Source organism: Oncorhynchus mykiss, chromosome 8 (genome assembly GCF_057628025.1).
Source record: "Oncorhynchus mykiss isolate SJ-2025 chromosome 8, ASM5762802v1, whole genome shotgun sequence".
NCBI classification, from domain to species: Eukaryota; Metazoa; Chordata; class Actinopteri; order Salmoniformes; family Salmonidae; genus Oncorhynchus; species Oncorhynchus mykiss.
Genome location: NC_143029.1, coordinates 40674166 through 40698781, shown reverse-complemented (window position 1 = coordinate 40698781; position 24616 = coordinate 40674166). Strand labels below are relative to the sequence as shown.

The window sequence follows — 24616 nt, the reverse complement described above, 5'->3', positions numbered from 1 at the left end:
TTTTTTAACATGCACAGAAATAAACCACATCCATGTTCTCCTTTTGGTAGGTACTTTCATTATTAAACATGCAATGAACTACACGGAGGGAAAAGTACACTATGCATTCAGCACCACGGACAGAGCTCTTGTTAACCTCTCTAGGGTATGTGGGACGCTAGCGTCCCACTTGGCCAACATCCAGTGAGATTGCAGAGCGCCAAATTCAAATACAGAAATACTCATAAAAATTCAGAAAAGATACAACTATTCTATTATTATTACAACTATTCTTCTTGTGAATCCAACCACGGTGTCAGATTTCAGAAATGCTTTACGGCGAAAGCATACCTTACGATTATTTGAGAACATAGCCCAGCAGACAAATTATTACAAACAGTAACCAGCCAAGTAGAAGAGTTACACAAGTCAGAAATAGAGATAAAATTAATCACTTACCTTTGATGATCTTCATATGGTTGCACTCAAAAGACATTCATTTATTCAATAAATTTAGATTTCGAAGTCTTTCTTTATATCCAAAAACCTCAGTTTTGTTCACCGTTTTCTTCAGTAATCCACAGGCTCAAACGAAGTCACAACAGGCAGATGAAAAATCCAAATTCAATCCGTAAAGTTCATAGAAACATGTCAAACAATGTTTATATTCAATCCTCAGGTTGTTTTTACCCTAAATAATCGATAATATTTCAACCGGACAATAACGTCTTCAATATAAAAGGTAAACAAGAAAGGCACTATAGGTGGCGCGCATGAAAAAGCTCTGACACGGCAGGGTCCACTCATTCAGACTGCTCTTACTCCCTCATTTTTCAGAATACACGCCTGAAACAATTTCTAAAGATTGTTGACATCTAGTGGAAGACATAGGAACTGCAATTTGAGTCCTAAGTCAATGGATACTGTAATGGCATTGAATAGAAAACTACAACAACAAAAAATACAGCTACCTGAATGGATTTGTTTCAGGTTTTTGCCTGCCAAATCAGTTATGTTATACTCACAGACACTATTTTAACAGTTTTGGAAACTTTAGAGTGTTTCTATCCAAATCTACCAATTATATGCATATCCTATCTTCTGGGCCTGAGTAGAAGGGAGTTTAATTTGGGCACGCTTTTCATCCAAAATTCTAAATACTGCCCTCTACCCTAGAAAAGTTAACAGGTATGCACAAAAACAAAAGAAAGAGAGAGAGCTCAACATTACATTGAAACTACTCAATCAGTGTGAGAAGTCTCTGATGAGTCTCAGAAACTGTAACGTCCTTTGCTTCACTGAAACATGGCTCACTGGAGAGACTCTATCCGAAGCGGTGCAGCCAACGGGTTTCTCCACACATCGCGCTGACAGAAACAAACATCTTTCTGGTAAGAAGAGGGGCGGGGGCGTATGCCTCATGGCCAACGTGACATGGTGTGATGAAAGAAACATACAGGAACTCAAATCCTTCTGTTCACCTGATTTAGAATTCCTCACAATCAAATGTAGACCGCATTATCTACCAAGAGAATTCTCTTCGATTATAATCACAGCCGTATATATCCCCCCCCAAGCAGACACATCGATGGCTCTGAACGAACTTTATTTAACTCTCTGCAAACTGGAAACGATTTATCCGGAGGCTGCATTCATTGTAGCTGAGATTTTAACAAGGCTAATCTGAAAACAAGACTCCCCAAATTTTATCAGCATATCGATTGCGCAACCAGGGGAGGAAAGACCTTGGATCATTGTTACTCTAACTTCCGCGACGCATATAAGGCCCTGCCCCGCCCCCCTTTCGGAAAAGCTGACCACGACTCCATTTTGTTGATCCCTGCCTACAGACAGAAACTAAAACAAGAGGCTCCCACGCTGAGGTCTGTCCAACGCTGGTCCGACCAAGCTGACTCCACACTCCAAGACTGCTTCCATCACGTGGACTGGGAGATGTTTCGTATTGCGTCAGATAACAACATTGACGAATACGCTGATTCGGTGTGCGAGTTCATTAGAACGTGCGTTGAAGATGTCGTTCCCATAGCAACGATTAAAACATTCCCTAACCAGAAACCGTGGATTGATGGCAGCATTCGTGTGAAACTGAAAGCGCGAACCACTGCTTTTAATCAGGGCAAGGTGTCTGGTAACATGACCGAATACAAACAGTGCAGCTATTCCCTCCGCAAGGCTATCAAACAAGCTAAGCGCCAGTACAGAGACAAAGTAGAATCTCAATTCAACGGCTCAGACACAAGAGGCATGTGGCAGGGTCTACAGTCAATCACGGACTACAGGAAGAAATCCAGCCCAGTCACGGACCAGGATGTCTTGCTCCCAGGCAGACTAAATAACTTTTTTGCCCGCTTTGAGGACAATACAGTGCCACTGACACGGCCTGCAACGAAAACATGCGGTCTTTCCTTCACTGCAGCCGAGGTGAGTAAGACATTTAAACGTGTTAACCCTCGCAAGGCTGCAGGCCCAGACGGCATCCCCAGCCGCACCCTCAGAGCATGCGCAGACCAGCTGGCCGGTGTGTTTACGGACATATTCAATCAATCCCTATACCAGTCTGCTGTTCCCACATGCTTCAAGAGGGCCACCATTGTTCCTGTTCCCAAGAAAGCTAAGGTAACTGAGCTAAACGACTACCGCCCCGTAGCACTCACATCCGTCATCATGAAGTGCTTTGAGAGACTAGTCAAGGACCATATCACCTCCACCCTACCTGACACCCTAGACCCACTCCAATTTGCTTACCGCCCAAATAGGTCCACAGACGATGCAATCTCAACCACACTGCACACTGCCCTAACCCATCTGGACAAGAGGAATACCTATGTGAGAATGCTGTTCATCGACTACAGCTCAGCATTCAACACCATAGTACCCTCCAAGCTCGTCATCAAGCTCGAGACCCTGGGTCTCGACCCCGCCCTGTGCAACTGGGTACTGGACTTCCTGACGGGCCGCCCCCAGGTGGTGAGGGTAGGCAACAACATCTCCTCCCCGCTGATCCTCAACACTGGGGCCCCACAAGGGTGCGTTCTGAGCCCTCTCCTGTACTCCCTGTTCACCCACGACTGCGTGGCCACGCACGCCTCCAACTCAATCATCAAGTTTGCGGACGACACAACAGTGGTAGGCTTGATTACCAACAACGACGAGACGGCCTACAGGGAGGAGGTGAGGGCCCTCGGAGTGTGGTGTCAGGAAAATAACCTCACACTCAACGTCAACAAAACTAAGGAGATGATTGTGGACTTCAGGAAACAGCAGAGGGAACACCCCCCTATCCACATCGATGGAACAGTAGTGGAGAGGGTAGCAAGTATTAAATTCCTCGGCATACACATCACAGACAAACTGAATTGGTCCACTCACACAGACAGCATCGTGAAGAAGGCGCAGCAGCGCCTCTTCAACCTCAGGAGGCTGAAGAAATTCGGCTTGTCACCAAAAGCACTCACAAACTTCTACAGATGCACAATCGAGAGCATCCTGGCGGGCTGTATCACCGCCTGGTATGGCAACTGCACCGCCCTCAACCGTAAGGCTCTCCAGAGGGTAGTGAGGTCCGCACAACGCATCACCGGGGGCAAACTACCTGCCCTCCAGGACACCTACACCACCCGATGTCACAGGAAGGCCATAAAGATCATCAAGGACATCAACCACCCGAGCCACTGCCTGTTCACCCCGCTATCATCCAGAAGGCGAGGTCAGTACAGGTGCATCAAAGCTGGGACCGAGAGACTGAAAAACAGCTTCTATCTCAAGGCCATCAGACTGTTAAACAGCCACCACTAACACTGAGTGGCTGCTGCCAACACACTGACACTGACTCAACTCCAGCCACTTTATTAATGGGAATTGATGGGAAATTATGTAAATATATCACTAGCCACTTTAAACAATGCTACCTTATATAAATGTTACTTACCCTACATTATTCATCTCATATGCATACGTATATACTGTACTCTATATCATCGACGGTATCCTTATGTAATACATGTATCACTAGCCACTTTATACTATGCCACTTTGTTTACATACTCATCTCATTTGTACATACTGTACTCGATACCATCTACTGTATCTTGCCTATGCTGCTCTGTACCATCACTCATTCATATATCCTTATGTACATATTCTTTATCCCCTTACACTGTGTACAAGACAGTAGTTTTGGAATTGTTAGTTAGATTACTTGTTATTACTGCATTGTTGGAACTAGAAGCACAAGCATTTCGCTACACTCGCATTAACATCTGCTAACCATGTGTATGTGACAAATAAAATTTGATTTGATTTGATGGGCATTGGTTCGAGCAGTGACGGTATAGCTTAGGTATCATTTCTGACGTCTTTATGTGCAGGATTGCTGAGAGGTGAGAGTCAGTAAGAGATGATCTGTACCTTGACTTGATATATTTCGTCACTGAAAATGTCTGTTCACATACATAGGTTGATCCAAACAGTACAAACATCTTCTGAGCATGACTCCTAATCTTTGGACAGTTTTGTTCATCAAGAGATTAGAGGTCGACCGATTATGATTTTTCAACGCCGATACCGATTATTGGAGGACTCCAAAAAAATCTGATACCGATTAAATTGGCTAATTTTTTTTAGATTTATTTGTAATAATGACAATTACAACAATACTGAATGAACACTTATTTTAACTTAACTTATTTTACATCAATAAAATCAATTTAGCCTCAAATAAATAATGAAACATGTTCAATTTGGTTTAAATAAAGCAAAAACAAAGTGTTGGAGAAGAAAGTAAAAGTGCAATATGTGCCATGTTAGAAAGCTTACGTTTAAGTTCCTTGCTCAGAACATATGAAAGCTGGTAGTTCCTTTTAACATGAGTCTTCAATATTCCCAAGTAAGAAGTTTTAGGTTTTAGTTATTATAGGAATTATAGGACTATTTCCCTCTATACCATTTGTATTTCATTAACCTTTGACTATTGGATGTTCTTATAGGCACTTTAGTATTGCCAGTGTAACAGTATAGCTTCCGTCCCTCTCCTCGCCCCTACCTGGGCTTGAACCAGGAACACATCGACAACAGCCATCCTCGATGCAGCGTTACCCATGCAGACCAAGGGGAATAACCACTCCAAGTCTCAGAGCGAGTGACGTTTGATCCCCTATCAGCGCCCACCCTGCTAACTAGCTAGCCATTTCACATTGGTTACACCAGCCTAATCTCGGGAGTTGATAGGCTTGAAGTCATAAACAGCTCAATGCTTGAAGCACAACGAAGAGCTGCTGGCAAAACGCACGAAAGTGCTGTTTGAATGAATGCTTACGAGCCTGCTGGTGCCTACCATCGCTCAGTCAGACTGCTCTATCAAATCGTAGATGTAATTATAACATTATAACACAAAGAAATACGAGCCTTAGGTCATTACTTTGGTCGAATCCGGAAACTATCATCTCAAAAACAAGACGTTTATTCTTTCAGTGAAATACGGAACCATTCCGTATTTTATCTAAAGGGTGGCATCCATAAGTCTAAATATTCCTGTTACATTGCACAGCCTTCAATGTTATGTCATAAATTAGGCGGCCCAAACTGTTGCATATACCCTGACTCTGCGTGCAATGAACACAAGAGAAGTGACACAATTTCACCTGGTTAATATTGCCTGCTAACCTGGATTTCCTTTAGCTAAATATGCAGGTTTAAAAATATATACTTCTGTGTATTGATTTTAAGAAAGGCATTAATGTTTATGGTTAGGTACACATCGGAGCAAGGACAGTCTTTTTTCGCGAATACGCACCGCATCGATTTTATGCAACGCAGGACACGCTAGATAAACTAGTAATATCATCAACCATGTGTAGTTAACTAGTGATTAAGATTGATTGTTATTTATAAGATACATTTAATGCTAGCTAGCAACTTACCTTGGTACTGCATTCGCATAAAAGGCAGGCTCCTCGTGGAGTGCAATGAGAGACAGGTGGTTAGAGCGTTGGACTAGTTAACTGTAAGGTTGCGAGATTGAATCCCCGAGCTGACAAGGTACAAATCTGACGTTCTGCCCCTGAACAAGGCAGTTAACTCACCGTTCCTAGGCCGTCATTGAAAATAAAAACGTGTTCTTAACTGACTTGCCTAGTTAAAAAGATTAAATAAAGGTGTAAAAAAAAAAAAAAAAAAAAAAAAAAAAAGATTTCCGATTGTTATGAAAACTTGAAATCGGCCCTAATTAAATCGGCCATTCCGATTAATCGGTCGACCTCTACAAGAGATGCATAGAACCTAGTCAGTGACATTAGAGAACTATTCAAAACAATCACTGCATCAGACTGAAGATCGATAAGCTCAAGTTGCAGGTCAGTGGGAGTGTTATCCACATTGAAGGTGAAAGGAGAGGAAAACAACAACAGCATGTCATTTTCCAACACGTTGAAATTCTCAAAACGATGAGAAAACTCACCGTTCAAAGCACGCAGCAGCGATGTATACTTCTCCCGCTGGTCATCTGATAGGGAACAGCCTAGTAGTGTCGGAAGGTGGGTGAGATTGTTGGCTTCTACTTGGTGGGGCAGGAGGAGTAATTTTCCCTTGAAGGCTTTGACAAGGCTGTACATCTGATATGCAAAAAGGCCCTTGTAGTTTGGAATTCAGTTCATTCATGAGGGCCATGATGTCCACGGTAAAGGCAAAAATCAGCCAACCATTCTTTATCTTGCAGTTGAGAAAAATCCACATATTTTCCTTTCATTTATAAAAACTCAGCAATCTCTGACTTCAGGTCACACACCCTTTAAGCACCTTCCCCAGACTTATCCATCTCACATGTGTGTGGTAGGGGAGATCTGCATGACCCAACTCTTCCAACAGGGAGACAAACTGCCTGCGGTGTAAAGATTTTGCTCTGATGAAGTTTACCACTTTAGTGACTGTCTCCACAACATGGCTCATTTTCAGAACACATTTACAGAGCACCTCCTGATGAATAATGCAATGCCGGAAAATAATTTTCTGATCTTGGTTCAGCTCAGCTACTTGATCTTGTATCCTTTTCAAAAGGCCAATGTTTTTTCCTGTTAAGTTTGGGCACCCATCAGTGGTCAGACTGAATAACTTTTGAAAACTCAGTCCCAGCTTTGCCAAACACTTATTAACCTCCTCCAATAAATATTTCCCTGTGGTTGTGCTGTTCATTGACTGCCCTGAAGCAAGCTTCTCTAATTTCAAAGTCTGGGGTTATGCCTCGTAAGAATATCAACAACTGCGCCGTGTCATGTGCATCACTGCTCTCATCCAGGGCCAAGGAGAAATAGGTGAAATCCCTTGTCTTTAAACTGTTGTTCCATATTCTCTGCGATGTCTTCAACACGTTGTGTCACTGTTCGCCTTGACAGGGAAACATTTTCAAACAGCTCTTTCTTGTTAGGGCAAAGTATTGCTGCAGAGTCAAATAAACATTATTTCATGAATTCACCCTCAGCGAATGGCTTGCTATGTTTAGAAATTTTGTGGGACAGTACATAGCTAGCTCTCGCAATTCTGTCGTTTGTTGAATGCAGTTTTGTGAAAAGTCCTTGCTGCTTTTGCAACTGAGAAATCAACTCTTCCGATGCACTTGTCCTCTGCTCAGAAGACCCATTCCTATATTTCTCTGTATGCTTCGTCTGGTGTCGGGACAAGTTGTAGTCTTTCAAGACAGCGATGCTCTCTTTGCACACTAAGCACACAGCTTTCCTTGATACCGCAAATAAATATTTCAATGTCTACACTTGCTGGAACACCCTACTTTCCTTTTCTTTGAAAAACACATTTTTGCGCAATTTCTACCTAGCTACTATTTGTAGCTGTGACGTGTATGTCAACATGTCAGTCACTGTCTGCCCTCATGCTGTTATTAATATGGGAATTCAAAATAAAAATGTCCACATGCGGTGGGAGTTAAATCATTACACAAAGGCGAGTATTCACTGGGTTTTTCATTTGAATAACAAATACATTTTCCAAAACATTACTATCGCAAATTCTTTGTGATCCGAGCATGATTTTGTGGGCCATATTGAAACAGGTTGCGGGCAGCATACAGTCCCCGGGCCGGCCTTTGCCCAGGCCTGGACTAGATGAAGGGGAGGAGACAAGTTAAAGAAGGATTTTTAAGCCTGGAGACAATAGAGACATGGATTGTGTATACAGTATGTGCCATTCAGAGGGTGAATGGGCAACACAAAAGATTTAAGCGCCTTTAAAACGGGGTATGGTAGTAGGTGTCAGGCGGACCGGTTAGTGTGTGAAGAACTGCAACGCTACAGGATTACAGTTTCCCGTGTGTATCAGGAATGGTCCACCAGCCAAAAGACAGCCAGCCAACTTGACACAACTGTAGTCAACATGTCAGCTCGGGAGGCAGGTAGCCTAGTGGTTAGAGCGTTGGACTAGTAACCGAAAGGTTGCAAGATCGAATCCCCGAGCTAGCTGAGAAGGTAAAAATCTGTCATTCTGCCCCTGAACAAGGCAGTTAACCCGCTGTTTCTAGGCTGTCATTGAAAATAAGAATTTGTTCTTAACTGACTTGCCTAGTTCAATAAAGATAAAAATGTGCCAGCATCCCCGTGGAACGCTTTCGACACCTTGTAGAGTCCATGCCCTGACGAATTGAGGCAGTTCTGAGGGCAAAAGTAGGGTGCAACTCAATATTAGGAAGGTGTTCCTAATGTTTTAGGAACACTCACAGACATTTCCAAACAAACATTATTTTACTCCGATTAATATCGGAATATTATATCCCCTAGCCTGATGCCTAGCCTTCGTGTACATATCTACCTCAAATACTGCGTACCTCTTTACATTGATCTAGTGCCATTCTTGTGTACCTCTGCTGCATTATTATTTTTTTTACCTTGCATCGTTGGGAAGGGCTCATAAGCAAGCATTTCACTGTAAATTTTATAGCAGTTGTATTTGGCGCATTTGGCGCATGTGACATAACATTTGATTGGTTTGAGAGGAGGGACAATGGCCCCAGTGTGTGTGCTGCCTCTGCCCTCCGCTGCATCCCAACAGCTGAGAGATACAGGAGCCATACAGACAGGCCTCTTAGCACGTAAGGTACGCCAAGGTGATTCACACACATACAACCACTGGCCTCATTTTGCTCTCTTCTATTTCCGCCCTCTCCTTTCTCTCTCGCAAGCAGTGTGAGAAAAGAAAGATACAGGCTGGCAACAGATCAAACCATGGCCGTCCTGCTCATTAGGCAGGATTAGGCAGCCGCCCCTGGCGGCAGATTGACGAGGGCAGCATTTCCTGAGCTAAACTGACCAAGACGCACCTCCAACACAGAAAACCTGACATAATTCTGTTAAAAAACAATGACAATTTCTCTCAACCAGTGGCATATGGGCTTTTTAGGTGAGCGCTGGTGCTGCCCTCTGATAAACAGTGGCCACTTTGTAAAAAGCAGGGGAGATAAAAAAAAAAAAATGTTGCCTCTTCATGTTGCTGATTGGAGAGACATCGCTGCGGCTCTCCACCAACATTCCGTCAAAAAACAAAACAAAAAACAAAACATAATTCACGTAGCAGACAAAGAATATGGTAGAAAGAGTATGTGGTCTTTTCTTTAACCTACAGGCTGGAGATAAAAATGGATGACAATGTAATGAGATGGCCACTTAAAATCATCAAATAGCCTAACATAAATGGCACTCAAATAAAAAAATGTGCTGGCATGTTAACAAACAACATATCCTAAAAACAGGACAGGTCAAAGTAAAATGGACAATATAGAATAGACAATCACAAATGTTGTCCAGGAGTTTCACCCCATTGCCATACATTATCAGTGGTTTCAAATTTGTATCTGTAAATTTTTGACAAGCTGTGTAAACACATTGCAAATAGGATCACGATAACTCCTGATAAAGTTGTGTAGCTGATATTCAGTGCTTAAATAGCCAAATTGATTAGTCACATGAATCAGGACTAATAAAGCCAGGACTAATAATGTAAATGGCCTGTTTTACAAATGGTGGGTATTCCTAAATTTCCATTGTGGCGACATAGTTGGCTACACCCCAGTATGCACGAGTCGACGTCTTTTGGACGTCTTTATTTGGTCCTTTCCGGACGTATTTTTTTGTGTTTTACAAACAGTAGACTTACCACATTTATTTCAGGCAACAATGTAGGCTACACCTCAGTAAGCACGGACCAACGCCGATGCCTTTTGGACGTCTTTTTTTGGTGCGGTCCAGACCGCCCTTGATTTCATAGTCCACGGACATTCATTTTTTGTCTGGACCAAATCTAAACCAATCATAGACGTCTAAGTTTGGTTCAGATATTGTCCGGTTTGGACCAGCCTTCATTTGGCCCAAAAATAGACGTCTATAAATGAGGTCTTTCAACTTTCATTCAGAACTAAAAATGAACCTGATTTCAACATCCGGAAAAATATGGATTTTTCAACACCCGGAAAAGATGCCTTTTCAACTTAGTAGAAAATATTTAAATGTACGGAAAATACGTCTTTTAACCTTTAAGTCAGAACCTAAATTGAACCTAATTTCACCGTCCGGAAAATATGTATTATACATGTCTTTTCAATGTAAATTTTACTTACTGTGACTATTCTAGTTTTGCGGGGGCGGCATCTTTTGGTCTCACCTTGGGCGGCAGAATGGCAAGGACCGGTCCTGGATCAAAGCAACCAACACAAACAGAAGTGAGAAGAAAGTCTCACCTTAGAGACTGATGCCAAAGCAAGTGGACATCTCACAACAGAGAAATAAGAAATACACATTGGTGAGGATATTTCTGCAGCTATTACTTTAAATCACTAACGGGGCAAAACTGCAGATATGACAATTTTACTGACAACCATATGTAACATTATTTCCTTTAATGTAACAGTTGACATGCAGTTACACAGGCTAATGTACAACTTAAACAAATACAAGTACTGGGAACAAAGGCATGGGAGATTGGGCAATAGGCCATATATGTCCATCTTCCCCCTCCTCTACTTTGGTTCTGTGATTCTCTCCACTGGGCCTGTTCCAGTTCGTAGCAAGTGTGTCAAGGGTTGATAACACAATCCCAGGAGATAAGGAAATCCCACTTGGACGATAAGTACACACTTCAAAGATAACAAGGACACACTTTTAAAGTGGCTTGGGACAGGGCCATGGGTGGACTCGAGCACCCAGAGGGCCTGTTGGCCAAGGTCCATGGTTTAGGTACATCTCCTCAAACTAGTTGTGCAAGGGTGAATTATAGTGTAGAGAGCGAGAGACAGAACATTTAAATGGGGTGATTTCAAGTTCATGTCTCCAGTCAGGGTTTCCGTTAGGAAAATGTGGCACCAGACAACATGACCAGGAAGATTTTAATTTACCGGCCATTTGAGAAATTTACCAGACCCATATGCATTGGGTGCATAACCCATTAGGGCGTCCACCCACGGTGCTCAGAATGACAGAAATCACATGTAGATTATGGTAATGCATCTTAACAGAACATGAAACTCATGTAATTAAGTGGCCGATAAAAAAACATTTTCAAACATTGGTCAAACACCATTCTAAACAGAACACCGGGGAAAACACAATTATAAACAGCACACCTGATAGCGCTACCATATAAGACAGAGATAAAAATTGCTGTTAGAAACTTAGAAAGAGGGGGAATCTAAAGATACAACAACTAGGATGGGTTGCTAATATGAAAACTAGGATTGTGCTTTTGCCTTCTGGACAAGAAAGTTGATATGAAAACCAATAGAACAGGAGATAAATGGCTAGTGATGGGTCCAATAGAGAAGTAAATGGAAATAAATTTGCCAAAATTATATAGGCAAATCACTCCTGTCAATAAAGGGGAAAAAAAGCACCATTCAAAATCCTTCAAACGAAAGCATGACTTAGTCTCAGAGGAATTGAGAATCATTAGCTTCTTTTAAAAATTAGATGTGGATTATTTCAAAATCACAAGCTTGTAGGCCTATGCCAAGTTGGGCAGCCGGCGTGGCAATAGGCCTAGCTGATTATTGACTTGCTGCTGTCAGTGAAAAGCATCTAAAATATGTATGAAGATAATGTGTCTTGAGTAAAACAATTTAAGCTGAGAAAAGAAGAATGGGAGGGGTATGTTGCAACGATTGGTGATTCTTGCACATTTATTTAATTGTGTACATTTTTTGCAATTTGATAAAATAAATATATACATTCACCATGACATACACTAGCGGTCAAAATATTTAGAACACCTACTCATTCAAGGGTTTGTATTTTTACTATTTTCTACATTGTAGAATAATAGTGAAGACATCAAAACTATGAAATAACACATATGGAATCAGGTAGTAACCAAAAAAAGTGTTAAACATATCAAAATATATTTTATATTTGAGAATCTTTAAATATCAAAACAAAAGGGTGGCTGACAGTTCTGGCAATCTCTCAACCAGCTTCACCTGGAATGCATTTCAATTAACAGGTGTTAACCTTCTTAAAAAGTTCATTTGTGGAATTTATTTACATCTTAACATGTTTGAGCCAATCAGTTGTGCTGTGACAAGGAAGGGGAGTATACAGAAGATAGCCCTATTTGGTAAAAGACCGAGTCCAAATGATGGCAAGAACAGCTCAAATAAGCAAAGAGAAACGACAGTCAGTCAATCCGGAACATTTCAAGAACTTTGAACGTTTCTTCAAGTGCAGTCGCAAAAAGCATCAAACGCTATGATGAAACTGGACTTCATGAGGACCACCACAGGAATGGAAGACCTAGAGTTACCTCTGCTGCAGAAGATAAGTTCATTAGAGTTACTAGCCTCAGAAATTGTAGCCCACATAAATGCTTCACAGAGTTCAAGTAACAGACACATCTCAACATAAACTGTTCAGAGGAGACTGCATGAATCAGGCCTTCATGGTCGAATTGCTGCAAAAACATCACTAATAAAGGACACCAATAATAAGAAGAGACTTGCTTGGGCCAAGAAACACAAGCATTTGTATTTTGGTGTGGGAGTCCAAATTGGAGATTTTTGGTTCCAACCGCTGTGTCTTTGTGAGACGCGGTGTGGGTGAACGGATGATCTCCGCATGTGTATTTCCCACCGTAAAGCATGGAAGAGGAGGTGTTATGGTGTGGGAGTGCTTTGTTGGTGACACTGTCAGTGATTTATTTAGAATTCAAGGCATAATTAACCAGCATGGCTACCACAGAATTCTGCAAGCGATACGCCATCCCATCTGGTTTGCGCTTAGTAGGACTATCATTTGTTTTTCAACCGGACAATTACCCAACACACCTCCAGGCTGTGTACGGGGTATTTTACCAAGAAGGAGAGTGATAGAGTGCTGCATCAGATGACCTGTCCTTCACAATCCCCCGACTTCAACCCAATTGAGATGTTTTGGGATGAGTTGGAACGCAGAGTGAAGGAAAAGCAGCCAACAAGTGCTCAGCATATGCGGGAACTCCTGCAAGACTGTTGGACAAGCATCCCAGGTGAAGCTGGTTGAGAGAACGCCAAGAGTGTGCAAAGCTGTCATCAAGGCAAAGGGTGGCTATTTGAAGAATCTCAAATATAAAATATATTTAGATTTGTTTAACACTTTTTTGGTTACAACATGATTTCATATGTGTAATTTCATAGTTTTGATGTCTTCACTATTATTCTACAATGTGGAAAATAGTAATAATTAAAAACCCTTGAATGAGTAGGTGTTCTAAAACTTTTGACCGGTAGTGTATGTCACGAGTAGTAAATGTACCATTAATCCACGTAATTTAGCTACATTAATTTATGTTAATGCATGTATTAATTAGTCATTTACCATTCTCTTTATCAATGTGGAAACATTGTTTGCAGAGTTCACCACCTACTACACTTGTCAGAAACAAGTTTTGGTTTATTTAATACCTGTCATTTACAAGATTTGAAAATGTTTTCATTGTCTTTTGTTGGAGTGCTTCGTGAGCATGTCTGATTTCTCTGTCCTGATAATGTTGAGGGAGCGTACCTAGGAAAGTTACTTTTTTTTACCCTTTTCTTTTAACACCCATTGAGAATTGTAATATATTAAAACTATTGTTCCTCAAAATAAGTTACTTAAAATCTTTCCAACAATCTCCCCCTCGATAATCACCAATCCTCGGTGTGACAGTGACAGTATAGGCCTACTGCTACATTGGGCTATATACTATGAGTTCCATGCACTAATTTCTTTAGCCGCCAATGGATCACAATGCATCAATATGGCAGAGGCTGGTGATAATGCATTAGTTTACTACAACTTTTTATAATTTGAATTAAAATGTTTATGATTAACCACATGACAATGATTGAGAAATTAAAATATGATTATTATTATTATTAAAATGAAACTGTTCCACGAAAATTCACATGAAAATCATAACTGGCACACAAGTCCGGAAGAAATGGTAGGAGAAATTGTAAGCTTTCCCAAACTTGATACACATGCGCCGCCTATTAAGTCTTAATAAAATAATTACCTCCAAATTTCCATGGGCGGATTTTGCCTGCAGGCTACTTTGAAGCAAGGAAAGCACACCTCATAACATGAAATAAAACATTCAGGTTTCAAAGTAGCTTATGCTTTCAAAATGCATAAAGCCGCCAGCTCACATTATAAAGTGGTGGGTAACATGAAGATAGTCTGTTACCTGCACTTAAATGGTGAACGAGAGGCACGCTTCAATTACCAATTAAGCCATTTTTTAAATCGAGCACCAAACTGTTTTTAACACGTGATTGCATTAAAAAAAATGTTGAGCAATGAATGGGTTTATAAAAGCAAATGTTATACTCCAGCGTCAAACAGCTGAGGAGTTGCAGGAGGAATTCCTGCTCAAAATAGTATGCTGTACGGGGTGTGATAGCCGTGTTGGGTGGCCTAAATAAAATACCTAAATAAAATCAAAGATGGCTAACGAAAATGCACACAGGCCAATTTAATTCCAGTAAATTATGAGCACATCAACAGGGCTGGAATGGAGTGGGTCGAGAATTCAAGTTCCTTGTGTCCAAATGACTTAGAACTTAAAATGATCAACACACACACACAGGGAGGTTGAAAAGGTTAAGCAACCCCGAAAAAGTTCTAGCTGCACCATTGAAAGCATCTTGACTGGCCGCATCACTATGGAACCCTGTTTCGGTCTTTGTATGTAAAAAAAAAAAATACACAGGTCAAATAACACTATTTGACGCGTTAAATAAGCTTTTAAATTTGACACGTCAAATAACAGTTTAATTGTCGAATGTTGTGTTGGACCGCAACTTCTGGTATTAGCTAGGTAGCCACTTGTTGTTAGCCAATTGAAATTGAACTTCGGTTCATGAAAAGAAATAGCTAGCCAGTTACTAAACCCTGTTTCCCAAAGCTAACGTTATAAGCAGCCAGCTAGCTTCATGATGCTCGACCGGACCGGGTTATGTGTTATGAAGCTAGCCATAATAACGATTAGGCACAATATTGGAATTTGCTGTTTGCCTTCAAAATAAAAAGTACCTATTTGAAAGTGATGCAGAAGGTTACAATTGGTGGAATCATGCCATATTTAGACTAGATAATGTCAAACAAGGTTGGAATGTGAAGCAATGAAATGGGGTATCGGTCTACTCAGTGACACCCACAGAACAAAACCGTGAAGACTTTACACAAATATCAGCGTTGGAGCTCTTAATGTGGGACTGTGAATATGTGAAAGCACCTCCCCAGTCAGGCTATTGTGTGTATTCACATTCATATTGCACTGTACAGTTTTACATAAGGATTGGGGATCAATGAAATGGGGTATCAGTCTACTCAATACCCAAGATATTTTTTCCCCATTGTCCTCAGAGTTATCAGTCTCCAAAACATCCACGCAGTATGGCTTTACCTCTGGAATAGTGTTCAATACACATGGGTTGACAATAAATGTGACTCAATTCAGTTCTTTCAGGGTCCCACAATAAGAGTTCCTACACTAATGTTCTCTAGGTGTCACTGAGTAGACTGATACCCCATGTCATTGATCCACAATCCATAGGTAAGGTTGGTGTTTAGAGCGTTGGGCCAGTAACTAAATGGTTGCTAGATCGAATCCCCGAGTTGCCAAGGTAAAAAAAAATCTGTTGTTCTGCCCCTGAACAAGGCAGTTAAACCACTGTTCCTAGGCCGTCATTGTAAATACTAATTTGTTCTTAACTGACTTGTCTAGTTAAATATATATATTTTAAAAATTATAACTAAAAACGCTGTACAGTGAAATGAGTATGACCCTAATGCAATTCTAAAGTCTAATACATCCAGTGCGAATTCAATTGATTTGTCAAATTAACTAATTATTGTATTTTGTTGATTTTATATAACATTTAAACCTCGTTTAGCATGATCTATTCAATTGTCATAATTCTACTTTTATTTTGAAGGCTAACAGCAAAGTCCACTGTCGTGGCTAACCCTTATTGTGGCTAGCTTCACATAGATGGGTCCGCCCACCATTTATCAAATAAGAACTGTCTTATAAATTAGGGTTATTTTAGATGATGACACCAACCTAGATAGTTAGCTAACTAACTATAGCTACTGAAACAGATTGTCATTTTGCTATGTTTTTGGGGAAGAACATTGTTTGCATCATGAGCTACCTAGCTTTTTTTAATGATCAGCACTGTAAGTGCACGAGACAAGTTTACCAGCATCATAGCATACGTAGCGATGAATCGTTGTGACATATAAAATATGAGTGAGTGTAATAACTATGTAAAAAATTAATGAACGCGTTAAATGTACGTGACGTGCAGTCATAATCAGGTCCTGATTGGTCAACAAGCTTATTTGACACGTCAAATAGTGTTATTTGACGTGTATCTTTTTTGACATGCAAACACCCAATCGGCGTTCCATACATCACTGCTTGGTACGGCAACTGCACCGCCCTCGATCGCATGGCGCTACAGAGGGTGGTGCGGAAAGCCCAGTACATCACTGGGACGGAGCATCCAGGACCTCTATATCAGGCGGTGTGAAAAGAAAGCCCCAAAAATCATTAAAGACTCCAGCCACCTAAGACATAGACTGTTGTCTCTGATTCTGCACGACAGGCGGTACCGATGCATCTGATACCAACAGGCTTCTGAACAGTTTCTATCCCCAAGCCATAAGACTGCTAAATAGCTAACAAAATGGCTACACGGACTGACTTTATGCACACTCACGCACACTAACACTACAACAAACACACACACACACCATTATTTGTGCACACACATAAGCAGATAATTTATACTGCTGATTCTACACACACGCACTCACATACAAATCAGTGGCGACCCATCATTCAGGGCAGAGCCTCACCTGTTTTGAGCCCCACATTTTTTGCATGTTATTTTGGCACAAATACGTGTCACATATCAGTTTGCAAACAATGTAAAAATATATATAATTTAGTTAATAAAGCCGCATACAAACATGGTCTGTTTTGTTTTCTTGAGTAGAGCAGCTCCAAAATGCAGGTGTTTCAACCTAGCTCAGTGCTTTCTGTGGTGGTGGGGCAAGTCAGCAGAAAAAACGGAGCATTGCGCAGCGATGAGCTCAGTGTTCTGTCACTCATGGGGACACTACGTCACCACCAAGTCGAAGGGTAAAGCTAGAAAATTCAAGCCCCTTGGGTGCTGCTATAGAGTAACATTAGAAGTGCCCGTCCAAGAAGGCTCAAGGACATTGGCCACAGATAAAATGACATCAAATCACAATATATCTACGGTAGTTTTGATTGGACTGATTATGTCAACATCACACTTTCAAAATCATAGCTAACAGTAATCATCATGAATCAAGTCGGCAATCTACTGGCAAATACTTTTTAATCTGTGTTATATGAAGAGAAATAATGAAGAGAAATTATCGATAAAACGTTAAATCGGCCATAAAGTTGGAAATCGCAAATTCAACAGTGAGTGGTTTGTAAGGAATTAGTGGCTAACGGCAAGCATTGTAAAGCAATCATTAGCCTGCTATTCAGCAGTGGTGGATGACTCAAGTAAAAGTGAAAGTCATCCAGTAAAATACTACTTGCATAAAAGTCAACAAATACTTGGTTTTAAATATACTTAAGTATCAAAAGGAAATGTAATTGCTAAAATATAAGTAAAAGTATAAATAATTAAAAATTCCTTATATTAAGAAAATCAGATGGCACTATTTTCTTGTTATTTTAATGTACGGAGTGCCACAATCCAATACTTAATTTACAAACTAAGCATGTGTGTTTAGTGAGCCTGCCTGATCAGAGGCAGTGGGATAACCAGGGATGTTCTTTTGATAAGTGTGTTACGTATACTCCCTCTCCAGCTCTCTAGGTCGTCAGGCTGCTCATTATTACGCCTCTTTCTCAAGATACAACCTGAAGATCACTGATGACATCATGATTAAATATTTTTCCCCCCTCCAGTTGTCTTGAAAGAACCATAAATCCAGAGAATGCCAGACTTCGATGACCAAGTTTAAGTGAGCACAGCACAACAAGGTGAGTCCAAAAATGTATTGTATGCTACTGCATAAATGTAATATGCCAGGGAGATTTGTATAATGTACCTAAGAAAATATTACTATGTGTATGTTGTGCAGTAAGCTGTTAGTAGCCCATGTGCCTCACCCTAATAATTTGGTATATTTTCACCTCTTAATATCAGCTACTGTGCTGACTTGGTGGTGCACATGTAGCCTACAAACTATTTTTGAGAAATGTAATCAAAAATTGTGAGCTTTCATTGTCTGTTTATATGCCCCCTTTATTTATCCTACAGTTCTGACTTTGTGTAGAGGGAGAACACTAAGAATGACCCATGTTCTGAATTCTGTTGATGTACATTTCAAAAGTGCTGAACAAATAGTTATATTGACTACGTCTGTCCTAGCTCGCTCATTAATGTCTTAATCAAAATTAAAGATTGCCTCTCATCCGCTTGTCGTCCCCTTATGCCATAGTTTGTGCATCTCAATTGTCAGTAGAAACCACATTTGTTTAAGCAAGTCAGCCATGTTAAAAAGGTAGTAAATGAGGCTGAATGAACTGTTTCACTGCCAGACTAGGCTCCGCTGATAGCCAGGTGTAGCAGTGGTAAGGTGTTGAGACAGCTTTATGCAGGCCCTAAAAGTTTTTGAGCACCGTTTGTCACTGTTATACTGCAATTAATGTATTGTTTTGTGTTGTGGCATTGCTGGAATGCAACCCACATACATATATATATATATATATATATATATATATATATTTTGCCCGACCAAGATTTACATGCAAAAATCACAACCGCATACAATCATTTATGCAGCTGCTGCTCCGTTTATCAAATATCCTGATGCCCAGTCACCTTACCCCATTACATTACCTCTATCAGTCTTGTATCCCTACACCAGTGGAGGCTGGTGGAAGGAGCTATAGGAGGACGGGCTCATTGTAATGGCTGGAATGGAATCAATGGAACAGAGTCAAATGTGGTTTCCATATGTTCGATACTGTTCCATTTGTTCCATTCGAGCCAATACAATGAGCCCGTCCTCCTATAGCTTCTCCCACCAGCCATGCACATGGTGAATATGGTACTGGAACTGACTGGCCTGGTATGTAAACTCAGCAAAAAAAAAAGAAACAGCCCTTTTTCAGGACGCTGTCTTTCAAAGATATTTGGATTTTTATGAATTAACTTCACAGATCGTCATTGTAAAAGGGTTTAAACACTGTTTCCCATGCTTGTTCAATGAACCATAAACACTTCATGAACATGCACCTGTGGGACAGTCGTTAAGACACTAACAGCTTACAGAAGGTAGGCAATTAAGGTCACAGTTATCAAAACTGAGGACACTAAAGAAGCCTTTCTACTGACTCTGAAAAACACAAAAAGAAAGATGCCCTGGGTCCCTGCTCATCTGCGTGAATGTGCCTTAGGCATGCTGCAAGGAGGCATGAGGACTACAGATGTAGCCAGGGCATTAAATTGCAATGTCTGTACTGTGAGATGCCTCAGACAATGCTACAGGGAGACAGGATGGACAGCTGAGCGTCCTCGCAGTGGCAGACCACGTGTAACAACACCTGCACAGGATCCGTACATCCAAACATCACACCTGCAGGACAGGTACAGGATGGCAACAACAACTGCCCGAATTACACCAGGAACACACAATCCCTCCATCAGTGCTCAGACTGTCCGCAATAGGCTAAGAGAGGCTGGACTGAGGGCTTGTAAGCCTGTTGTAAGGCAGGTCCTCACCAGACATCACCGGCAACAACGTTGCCTATGGACACAAACCCACCGTCGCTGGACCAGACAGGACTGGAAAAAAGTTCTCTTCACTGACGAGTCGCGGTTTTGCCTCACCAGGGGTGATGGTCGGATTTGCGTTTATCGTTGAAGGAATGAGTGTTACACCGAGGCCTGTACTCTGGAGCGGGATCTATTTGGAGGTGGAGGGTCCATCATGGTCTGGGGCGGTGTGTTACAGCATCATCGGACTGAGATTGCCTGCAATGACAATCTAAACGCTGTGCATTACAGGGAAGACATCCTCCTCCCTCATGTGGTACACCCTTCCTGCAGGCTCATCCTGACATGACCCTCCAGCATGACAATGCCACCAGCCATACTGCTCGTTCTGTGCGTGCTTTTCTGCAAGACAGGAATGTCAGTGTTCTGCCATGGCCAGCGAAGAGCCCGGATCTCAATCCCATTGAACACGTCTGGGAGCTGTTGGATCGGAGGGTGAGGGCAAGGGCCTTCGCCCCAGAAATGTCCAGAAACTTGCATGTGCCTTGGTGGAAGAGTGGGGTAACATTCTGTTTCTGTTCGCCACATGTCAGTTATGTCTCAGTATTTGAATCTTGTGTAAATATTTGTATTAACATGACATGTTATTGTTTGCTGAAAATAAACGCAGTTAACAGTGAGCGGACATTTCTTTTTTTGCTGAGTTCAGTATGCTTACTTGTTTTCTCATGTTCTTCATTATTTATCCAGGCGAATCAATCAAGATTTTTTTTAATACAATGATGGCCTGGCCAGTGACGACTGGGAAGGGTGTTGCAATGAAATAAAAACATTGAAATCACAGGACAAGACAGGAACACAGAAGGAAAGAGACATAATGACAAACACAAATGTCAATACCGAACAGTTATAGCACAAGGAGAACAGAAATCACAACACCGCAGTACAGAAACAATGCAACATTTAGTAAACAGTCAGCATAGATAGTAGACAGTCAGCACTACATTTGATAGAATATCAGATACACCTACCTGACCAAGACTGCTGATATAGAAAAAACAACAAAACATATCCATGCAGTGATTCAGGGATATTGTCTTCTTCTTCAAAAAAAATATTTTGGATCAGATTATCATTGCTTTCCTGATCTGTTATTAGATTCGGAACCAGAGATATTAGCCTAAGCAAAGAAACCTATTAATTTCAGGGGATTCCTTTCAAATTTCAGTGGAAATGTATGCAATATGGCATATCGTAAAAATAGAGGGTTGAGCTAACCTACCGTTCAATATTTGAATGACAGGTGCATCTCGCTGGCAAATGCAGGACCTGTTGCGCTCCTTGCCACCTTGGTATACACACAGATGTTGAACTATAGGCATCAAATAGGACCGTTGTCAGTTAGCCTTATATTATGTTGGCTGATATCATGGTGCGAGAGACATTTAAAATAATGCAATCTTATCACAACCAAATTAACTGACAATCTATCATAATATACTGAACAAAAATATAAAACGCAACAATTACTACAATTTTACTGAGTTACAGTTCATATAAGAAAATCAGTCAATTGAAATAAATTCATTAGGCCCTAATTTATAGATTTCACATGACAGGGGAGCAGCCGTGGGTGGGCCTCGAAGGGCATAGGCCCACCCACTGGGGAGCCAAGCCCAGCCAATCAGAATTAGTTTTTCCTCACAAAAGGGCTTTATTACAGAAATAACTACTCCTCAGGTTCATCAGCTGTCTGGGTGGCTGGTGTCAGATGATCCTGCAGGTGAAGAAGCCAGATGTGGGGGTCCTGGGCTAGCGTGGTTACACATGGTCTGCGGTTGTGAGGCCAGTTGGACGTACTGCCAAATTCTTTAAAACAATTTTGGGGGTGGCTTATGGCAACAGCTCTGGTGGATGATGGTGCAGTCAGCATGCCAATTGCACACTCCCTCAAAACTTAAGACATCTGTGGCAATGTGTTGTGTGACAAAACTGCATATTTTAGAATTGTTCCCAGCACAAGGTGCACCTGTGTAATGATCATTGTGTTTAATCAGTTTCTTGATATGCCACACCTGTCAGGTGGATGGATTGTCTTGGCAAAGGAGAAATGCTCAATAATAAGGATGGAAACAAATTTGTGAACGCAATGTAAGAGAAATAATATTTTGGTGTGGAAAGTTCCTAGGGTCTTTTATTTCAGCCAATGAAACATGGGACCAACATTTTACATGTTGCGTTTATATTTTTGTTCAGTATAAGTACATCCTGAAATGAAATCCTGTCAATATCTATATGTAACCAGTAGGGATGCCCTGCTGTCGGTGCTATAGCCCTAAGCTGCTACTTTGAAACTACCCGAAAAGACGTTAGAGAAACATTTGCATAATAACAAAAAATGTAGGAGAAAAAAATACACCCAAACTATATAGCCATCTCAAAACACTAGTTGTGCTTCCGGATAGCGTGTAGCAGTCAAGGTCAGAGTCAAGAGTGAGGTGAGGTGTTCTCTCATTTATGTCTGGAAGGAGCTTGCAAGCTAGCCAACGTTAGCTTGGGTGCTTGACTGCGGTTGTGATGTCAGAACGCTCGAATCTACCCTACTCCAGCTCTGAACGCTCCGAGAGCGAAACGCTCTGAATTTACGAACGGACAATCTGACAACTCTGATTTACGAACGCCCTCTGGCACTCCAGATTTAATTTACGAACAAGCCTTGTGTGTTTTTGCCACAAAAACTCAAAGTCAGAAAAGGGTTTCAAAGGGACTTCCCTAAAAATTTGGTCCATGGCTGTGGCATCCCCAATAGACAACTTCAATGGAAACGAACTGAAGGTCGATCGAAGAGGACCCCAACCCTTCTGCACCGGAAATCAATGCGTTCTTCGTGCAGAAATGAAATCACGTCCATGAGTGCTTGCCTTCCACAAAGGGTTTGATGCACCGTTATCTTGCAAAAATGCAACAACAAAAAATCGTCAGCTAATCAAATAACGATTGTTACCCAGTTTACAAAAAAAAAAAAGTTCGTGGTAATGAATTGAGAAGATGTCTGATGTATATTTTCATTCACACCAACCCTTCAGAATGACAATGTGGTGTGATAGTTAGCATGCTGCTTGCTAACAAGCTCTCCTAATTTACAACCACCATCAATCAATTGAACCAATTACGTTAGCGTGAGTTCTAATTTCAAAACATGACCACTGGTCAAGTAGCTAGATGTTCTCTCTCTCTCTTTTTGTGCATCCCGGTTAATTGCCGTATACATAATGCAACCAATAAAACCAGACGTGCAACAAACGGACAAGTTAAATATTTTCCTCACACCTGTCACCTGAGTGGCTAGCTCAGTTGATCGCTACAAATGTTAGCAGACAGTGATGCCTAAACATTTTAACAGTTAATAGTGTAAGTAAATGGTCGCGATTTTACTACGTTTCCCAATTCTCAAACATTATTAATGGTTGCAGTTTCTAATGCATGCAAAAATGCAGTCATGATTAAATGTTATCATACCTCAAATGTCTGTTCAATTCCTCCTATATTCTTGCCATCCCTACTACAGTACAGTACAAGCCGCTGTTTCTATCAGTTGACAGATCCAATCCAACCCACTTCCATGCTTTGGTTATCATAGCCGGGGAGAAATGATTCACGTTCAGCAGCGAAGGAACAAGGCACTATTCCCTCCCAGAAGGGCTCCAGGGGGCACAATCTAATGCAACAGATACTACAACAATCGATTTTAAGATTAATTCACTGGCGAGGAAACTATTTTATCAATGCAAAGTAGAAAATCTAATCTTGACTTCGTGGGGAAATGTACCTATCGCAAAGACTGTGATGGTACGTACCACTTTCTATTGTTTGAGAGCCACCTCACGCATCAGAGCGAGGAGCCACAAAACTGACCTTCAGAAAATGCACACCTGATTGGCCCATTTTCTTCAAACCACTCCCGGTCTTCTCGTATGTCCAATCCATAGCAAAGAGGTGGATAAAAATGTGATTAGTTCTGATTGCCCTACTGTACTGTGAAAATAGATTTTTCTTTAAATTATTATATACTGATATTTTGTTATTGCAAAACTTTATCACAGTTACACAAATATAATATATCTCACTATTTAAGTTATTGATGTAGGTAACCATAGGATTACATGCAATTATATATAGGGTTTAATAATAATCATCCTGTGGGCAAGGTTGGGTAGGTTACTTTTTTAATGTAATTTAGGTTACTGCTTACGTGTCCAAAATTGTATTAAGTAGGCCTAATGTAACTTTTGGATTACCCAAACGCAGAAATGTAATTGGATTACTTACTTTTCGATTACT

At 41.1% G+C, this 24616-nt stretch overlaps 1 protein-coding gene across 11 annotated transcripts in view; it reads right to left on the bottom strand.

Moving 5' to 3' along the window:
* LOC110530920 (actin-binding protein WASF1) overlaps positions 1–24196 on the bottom strand; it is a 152986-nt gene extending 128790 nt beyond the window's left edge. For 7 of the 11 annotated variants that reach the window (XM_090243430.1, XM_090243434.1, XM_090243436.1 and 4 more), the window contains exons 1-2: positions 23795–24196; positions 10610–10682 (exon numbers count right to left, since the gene is read on the bottom strand). The gene's annotated coding sequence lies outside the window, so the exon portion shown is untranslated. The remainder of the gene's footprint in view (positions 1–10609; positions 10683–23794) is intronic. The other 4 variants (XM_090243435.1, XM_036985467.2, XM_090243432.1 and 1 more) reach the window with 4 other exon arrangements.
* Positions 24197–24616: the final 420 nt, after the last annotated feature.